We start from the raw sequence: 6,453 nt of genomic DNA, 5'->3' as shown, positions 1-6,453 counted from the left end.
CCTTAAATGATTATCACAGACAATGGTTTGGTGATCAATTTTCTGTACCAATGCAATTGTTTTGAAGCCAGAGGGCTACCAAAAATCCTAGCAAACTGTAATGCTCATCAATTTGCAAGATTTATTTTCTAGAAAATTATCATGTTGCATATTTAAAAACAGAAAAATGTTGTAGAAAGTATCTATGGTTATTTAGTTTGAGACATGTCATACATTTCCATACGGAGAGTCTAACGTGGCGCCATTGAGACAGAGGTAGGTACAGCGCGCCGTCCGCCTTGGTGTGGTGATTGATGCAGACTGTTGCGTTGCACTGCTTGGTGTTTCCTGCTTATTTCAAGTACACCATGGGCTCCAGTGTCACACACTGCATGGAGGCTGGTTTGGTACTGCCAAAAGAAGCTTTATTTAGATCTTAGGATACTGGAATCTTCACTCTACTGTTCTCCTGTCATTCTACGTATAATCACATTTGTATAAATAACTATGTATCACAATACAGTACAAAAGCCAGTACAAAAGGTTATTTATTAGCTTTTAGAACAGCTGAAAGTCAAACTAATGTACCAAGCCATTATTGCCAAGCGGAAAACCAGAGAACTTTGTATAGTCGACGGCTGTCGTTACTGCATGGGGCTTTCTATTTAGTTAATGAAATGTGTTGATATATTCATGTACACTTTGTAAATCCTGAAGCAATATAAAGTTCCTCTTAGTAAAGAATATATCTTAAGGTTATTGCAGAATATTGATACTTAATTCATCAATATTTTGTTGTTTGAGAACCCTGTATGACACATTCTGTGAGTGTCAGGTGAAACAGGATTGCAGTGCTGAAATGAAGTGGGGTTCAAAAGTAAAATTTATTGTGGTAGTGTCTAGATGTGTCTGTGAAATTTAAGAGCTGTTTGCCTTTTCATTCAGAGACCAGAAGTTTTCTATTTTTAGGTAGCTGATTCTTACCATGAAGTAGCTAGTAAGTAATATTGCACAGTGTGAACTGCAGTGTATCTCCTACAATTACTTCTTTTAAGTTCTGGATACACATATTTTCTGATTAGGAAAATCTTGAGTTTGAGTTTGATCTCTCTGACCAGTATGAGTTCTGGAAAATCGGTGTGATGTACAGTGATGCCCCATGTGAAATTTAAATTTCTGAGAACACTTGCTCAGTGACTCACTTGTTCTGACCGTAGAAATATGGTCAAGTATCATGATTCTACGAACAGAGTGATGACATGGGTATTGTGCACGTTGATTCAAGGGCACAGCTTGATGTTTTTAATAAAAGTTTTTTAAGCCCCTACCACACTGAACATAATTATGGTTACTGTTGGCTCTTATAAGTTCAAAATTGTTAAAGCTGAATTGCCAAATGATATTAAATTTTCACTGCAGCTGGAAAACGATTTATACTTATTGTTGACACAGTAGATGCTGTTAATACAGATATCAAAACAACAGCCACCTTGTGTCTCTTTTAGGTCACTACTCATCTAACGTTGTGTGACAGTAGTGGATTTTTCCCTAGAATTTTAAATATTTGAAAGAACGGGTGTGTATTTTGCCCCTTACATTCTCCTTAAGTAACTGATAAACATTTATGTTTTAGTTGTAACACAGTGAAGACTTTTACCTTCAGAGGAAACTTTGAGGAGGTGACCTCCTCTATTTTAGCTCAAAGAAATGAGGACTGTAGGTTCTTGGTATTGCATAGGCTCCAAGCCCTTAAAAGAAAAAAAAAAAAAGTCTCTGTGGTATTGAAAGAAATCTGATGGTTTGTACTGGGAAGAGTAAAGTGCTCAGCTCTAATGCAAGAAGAGAGAGTACTGAGGCTGTGGGCAGGGCTGTGTTTGCAACAGGACGTTGGATGTTTTAACGTGGTCCAGGCGCGTGCCTGGGTGCATGCAGAGGGCCATAACGTAGCTGCTGGGGGGATGGCTTGGTACTTCCAGCTTGACTGGGGTTTCCTGGCTGATAGAAACGAAGTGATAAACCATGTCGAGCAAGTGACTTACAGTAGGTAGGAGTCCAGCGGGGCAATTGTATCTTGCACTTGAGGGAAGTGGAGAGTATGGAAAAAAATGTGCCAGAAATATAATTAAATGCTTTGTGCTGCTGCCGATAGATGTATAACTACAAACACCAGCACCATCGCGTACCTATGGGGTGGGGGGGGGGAATGAACAAGGCTGCATTTATGAACTTCTTGCTTTATAGGAATTCCCCAGTTTTTCTCTTACCTCACAATCCTGCTGATTTTAATTGAAAGGGAATAATAAAAGATTTTCTACCACAAATACAAAGTAGATTCATCTAAACCTGTATGACTTTTTCATAAAAAAAAAAGTATACAATGAACGAAAACACTACCAACCTGAAAACAAGCTGTCAGCTGTGGTGAAGATGTAACTTGTCTTTTATTTGCTTTGGGATTATTTGCCATGGCTTAAACCCAAGCAGTGGATTTGGATACTAAACTAGAACAGCCATCCTTGCTGAATGCAAATAAGAAGTTATGCTGCCCTGTTGAATATTGAGCCAGACAACAAGCTGAACAGTGACTGGAAAGTAATGTGTGCCCAGAAGTCCAGTCCTTCAGCACACAAATACTTGAATGATCCTATTCCAAGGTATTTGCTATGCTATGAATAAAAAATGTTTTCAGTAGTTTAGTGATGCAGACAAACACAGCCACAGTCGGTACTGTAAGTGAAGATAAGATTTAGGCTTTTAGGAATCTGTCTTTTTCTTCACTGTCCATTATCTATGTTAGCAGTTCAGCAGCCACCCAGTTCTCCTATTTGCAGATTTATTTTTTTTTTTTTCCTGTTCTTGTTTTGAGTTTCCAGACACGTTGGAATGAAGTCATCTGGAAGTCTGGCAAATGAAAATGTGGATTCAGCCTTTGTGTAACCTAAGCCCATCCATACTCAAGATCTATCAGGCGTGGGGTTTGTTTGGTGGTTTGTTTGGGTCTTCCTGGGGTGACAGTGGACGAGCCATAAACACCAGGGTTGGGGAGCAGCCTTTTGCTAGGGATTTTGGTAAACTAGCCAGAAATCTGACTTTGCCTGAAATAAAGATCTGTGATAAGACATTGTAAATAAGTTCACCCAAAATGTATGTTTTATACTTTTTTTTTTTTTTTTTTTTTTTTTTCCATTTAGCTGAGTGAGGACTTCAGTAAAATTTGGATCTGGCCAACGCTTATGAAGATTTAGAAAGAAAAAATAGTTTAACTGTTTGTAACTGCTGAAGTAGCTACTACTTTAGGGAAAGGTGGAAAAATCTTCCAAGTATTGTTAAATTCAAAATGAAACAAAAATGCAGCACACGTACCGTTGACATCTGAATGGCAATTTATGCTTCCCACTGGCGTGGCACCTTGAGCTCTGCATGGACAATGATTGATTATATTTTGCATTATGGTTAATTACCCTAAAGTTAAGGAGATGTGTATGTATAGATTTTGTATGTTAAGTGTTTTAATGCTCTGTAAGTGGAGGATTTAAACTGGAGATGGAAACGTGAACAGACCTTGATATCCTACATTGAAATACCTCAGTGCTTTGAGATGGAACAGGAAGGTTTGTATGTTTCTAGCATGGATATTTTTTTTTCTGAAAAGCATTTGCCACGTTGTTATGTTTTGAAAGAGAGGATAGGTGGGATAAATAAGGCGTTTTAGCTAGCAGTACACTGGTCATGATATTTATGGTTTATCTGCTGGGCTTACCTCTTAGGACACATCGTTATTTTACTTCTTAAAAAGCAATTCTAAAAGGATGCATAGACACCCTAAACTCTTCTCTTTCATGATCTTGCCTTTGAAGGGAAGAACTAGATCCTTGCAAACTGTGGGTTTTTTTTTTCTCCACTACTCATTTGTAGTAATACTTAGTGCTTTCAAAATATGCTTTTAAAGTGTCAGTTTTGCTGCAACACCTTTTGATTCACTTTGCAGCTGTATTTTCCGAGTCCTTCAGCAAGCAAGAAATGTTGGCTTTGTTATTAATTGTTATTGAGTATTACCATGTGCACTTAATCTATCTCAAGCATAACATTGATTTATCATTGATTTATCATACAGTCAGATAGACTTACTGTACTAATTAGAAATACATTGAAGTTATGGTATGCTTCAGATACTTTAGTCACAAAAGACATTGCATTCAGAATGTGAAAATTAATATCCAGTCCTCTTACCTTATTTATAACCTATGTTGTCCAGCTATTAATACTTAAACATTAATTTTTGCTAATGTAAACACCGTTAGAATTGATTTGGTGGAACACATTTCCATTACCTTTCCTATAACAAAAATATTTCTACTGTTTGTAAAATACACTACGTGTTAAATGGCTAAACATGCCATCTGTACTCAGCTGATCTGCTTGATGAGTAGGAATATAGAATCTGAAATGTTTGGTTTTCTTCCTTACTTACTGAGATATCAGAACTAGCTAGATTAAATCACTCACTTTTAGCATCCATTAAAATAAATTTGTGACAGGAATTATGTAGCTGCTGAATTAAGGCAACACAATTAACTGCTGCTTAATGCCTGAAAACTTAACCCTCCTTTAGAAAAGCAAGTGAAAAACCAAGCACGTTTGTGTGTTTAAAAGAGGTAATATAAATAATCTTCTGTAGCGATTCCCCCCACCATGTAGTCCCGAAGTGCCTTTTATGCTTCTGTGGTGGTTGTATTTGTTCCCATAATGAAAGAGTGATTGTAGTTCAGTAATATGAAATTAATTGATAGACTCCACTTCTCAGAGAAATTACATGACCCACTCTTTAAAAACAAACAAAACTGAGTAAATGTTTACCTTGAAACAAATTGAATAATGCTATTCCTGATCCTCCAGCTGTTTTGCTGGGGAATCAAGGTTGCATCCCATTGGGCTCAAACCTTAACACTAAAAAGGCTGTGGGCATCAAATCTGTGGGGGCAATTGAGGACGCGAACTATTTTGAAAGGACGTATATACAGAATCACAAGAAGAAAAAGGAGATAAGTGCGGAAAGCGAAGATTGAAGGGCCAGACTGATCGTGCTTTCAGAGCATGTAAAGAAAAAGATATTAGTGATGGAGATTTGAACTTTTCTGGAGCCTTAATTGAAACACCAGATCTTTCCTCTACACTGAGAGCATGCAAATCCTTCTCACAGATATGTGTAATGTCATCAAGAAAGGAGAGATTTAGATATCAACAGCTGTAACTTTAAAGGAACCTTTTAACTTTTTATAAGACACACTGGGGTTGGCTTAGACTACAGGTTTTTTTTTAATCAAAAAGAGGATATTGAGGCAGATGTTGATCCTAGAAAACTGGCCAGCCTGGACCCTTCCATAATGGGTTCAACTGCTGGTACTTTACCCTAATGCAGCCCGCAACACGCTGCCATGTATATCACAGCTGGCACGAGATGGAGGCCTTAGGATGGTTTTTGTTGTTCCTTAAGGAAACAATTTTTGGCTTTAATGTATGTATTTTGATCAAAATGCATGCTTCCTATATTCTGGGGGAAGCTCTAGCTGTTTTAGCTCTTGCTACCTCCTGTTTAGCTTAAGCTAAGTTACTAGTAGTAACACAGTCAACCTGGAGTCCTTTTTCTAGGTAATGCTAGCCTGAAACATATTCTTTCAAGCTGAAAAATAAGGCCTTTAGGGCTGTTCTAGAGATGATACTTCAATATTGGACTGGGACAGTGTGTGAACAGAAACATTCCTGTTGAATTTAATGCGTTTAGTCTAAAGGAACTCGCGAGAAGGTGTCCACTGTAATTTCTTCTAAAAACAACAAACCATTGTCACCATGGGAGTGTGATGGATTGGAAGTTTCTTCATAAATATCAACAACTGTTTATTACAAATGTAGCAATCGGTCGTAGAATCTGCCTTGCATATGTGTACACGCCTACAGTGGCTGGTTGTTAAACGGTCGGAAATGATCCACAGTAACTCTACAGATTTTCGGTTTAACAGAGAACAATGGTGACTACTGCAGTCACCAGAAAGCGGTAAATGTTCTCTAGAGCTGGCATTTTTCTCATGTGATCACTGAAAATATAATAACAAATTTCAAGAAACCTTTATTTTGGTAGGTTTATTCTCAGGCTGAGAAAAGCCTGTCCTATGGAAATAGCTTCATATCTGACCAAACTCTACCTCACCCCTTTGTAAATAAATGGAAGGAAAATGGGGAGATTGGATTACATGTGAAGGCTCATCCCAAGTGAGATTTTTAATATTGCTAATAATCAACTTGATTAGACATTAAAATTTTGAGTGTTTTGTGGTTGACAAGACCAGTTTGGTTTGAACTAAAAAGCTATTTTGTTACTGAATTATTGTTGTTAGTCTTGAGGACTAGCCTGCCTCCTACTCAACCGATGATCTTACACACTCCTGCTACCTAAGTGTCCCAGTAGCTGATGTTTTT

This window comes from Chlamydotis macqueenii, chromosome 18, assembly GCF_036417535.1.
Source record: "Chlamydotis macqueenii isolate bChlMac1 chromosome 18, bChlMac1.mat, whole genome shotgun sequence".
Taxonomy (NCBI): Eukaryota; Metazoa; Chordata; class Aves; order Otidiformes; family Otididae; genus Chlamydotis; species Chlamydotis macqueenii.
This window is presented reverse-complemented; position numbering follows the sequence as displayed.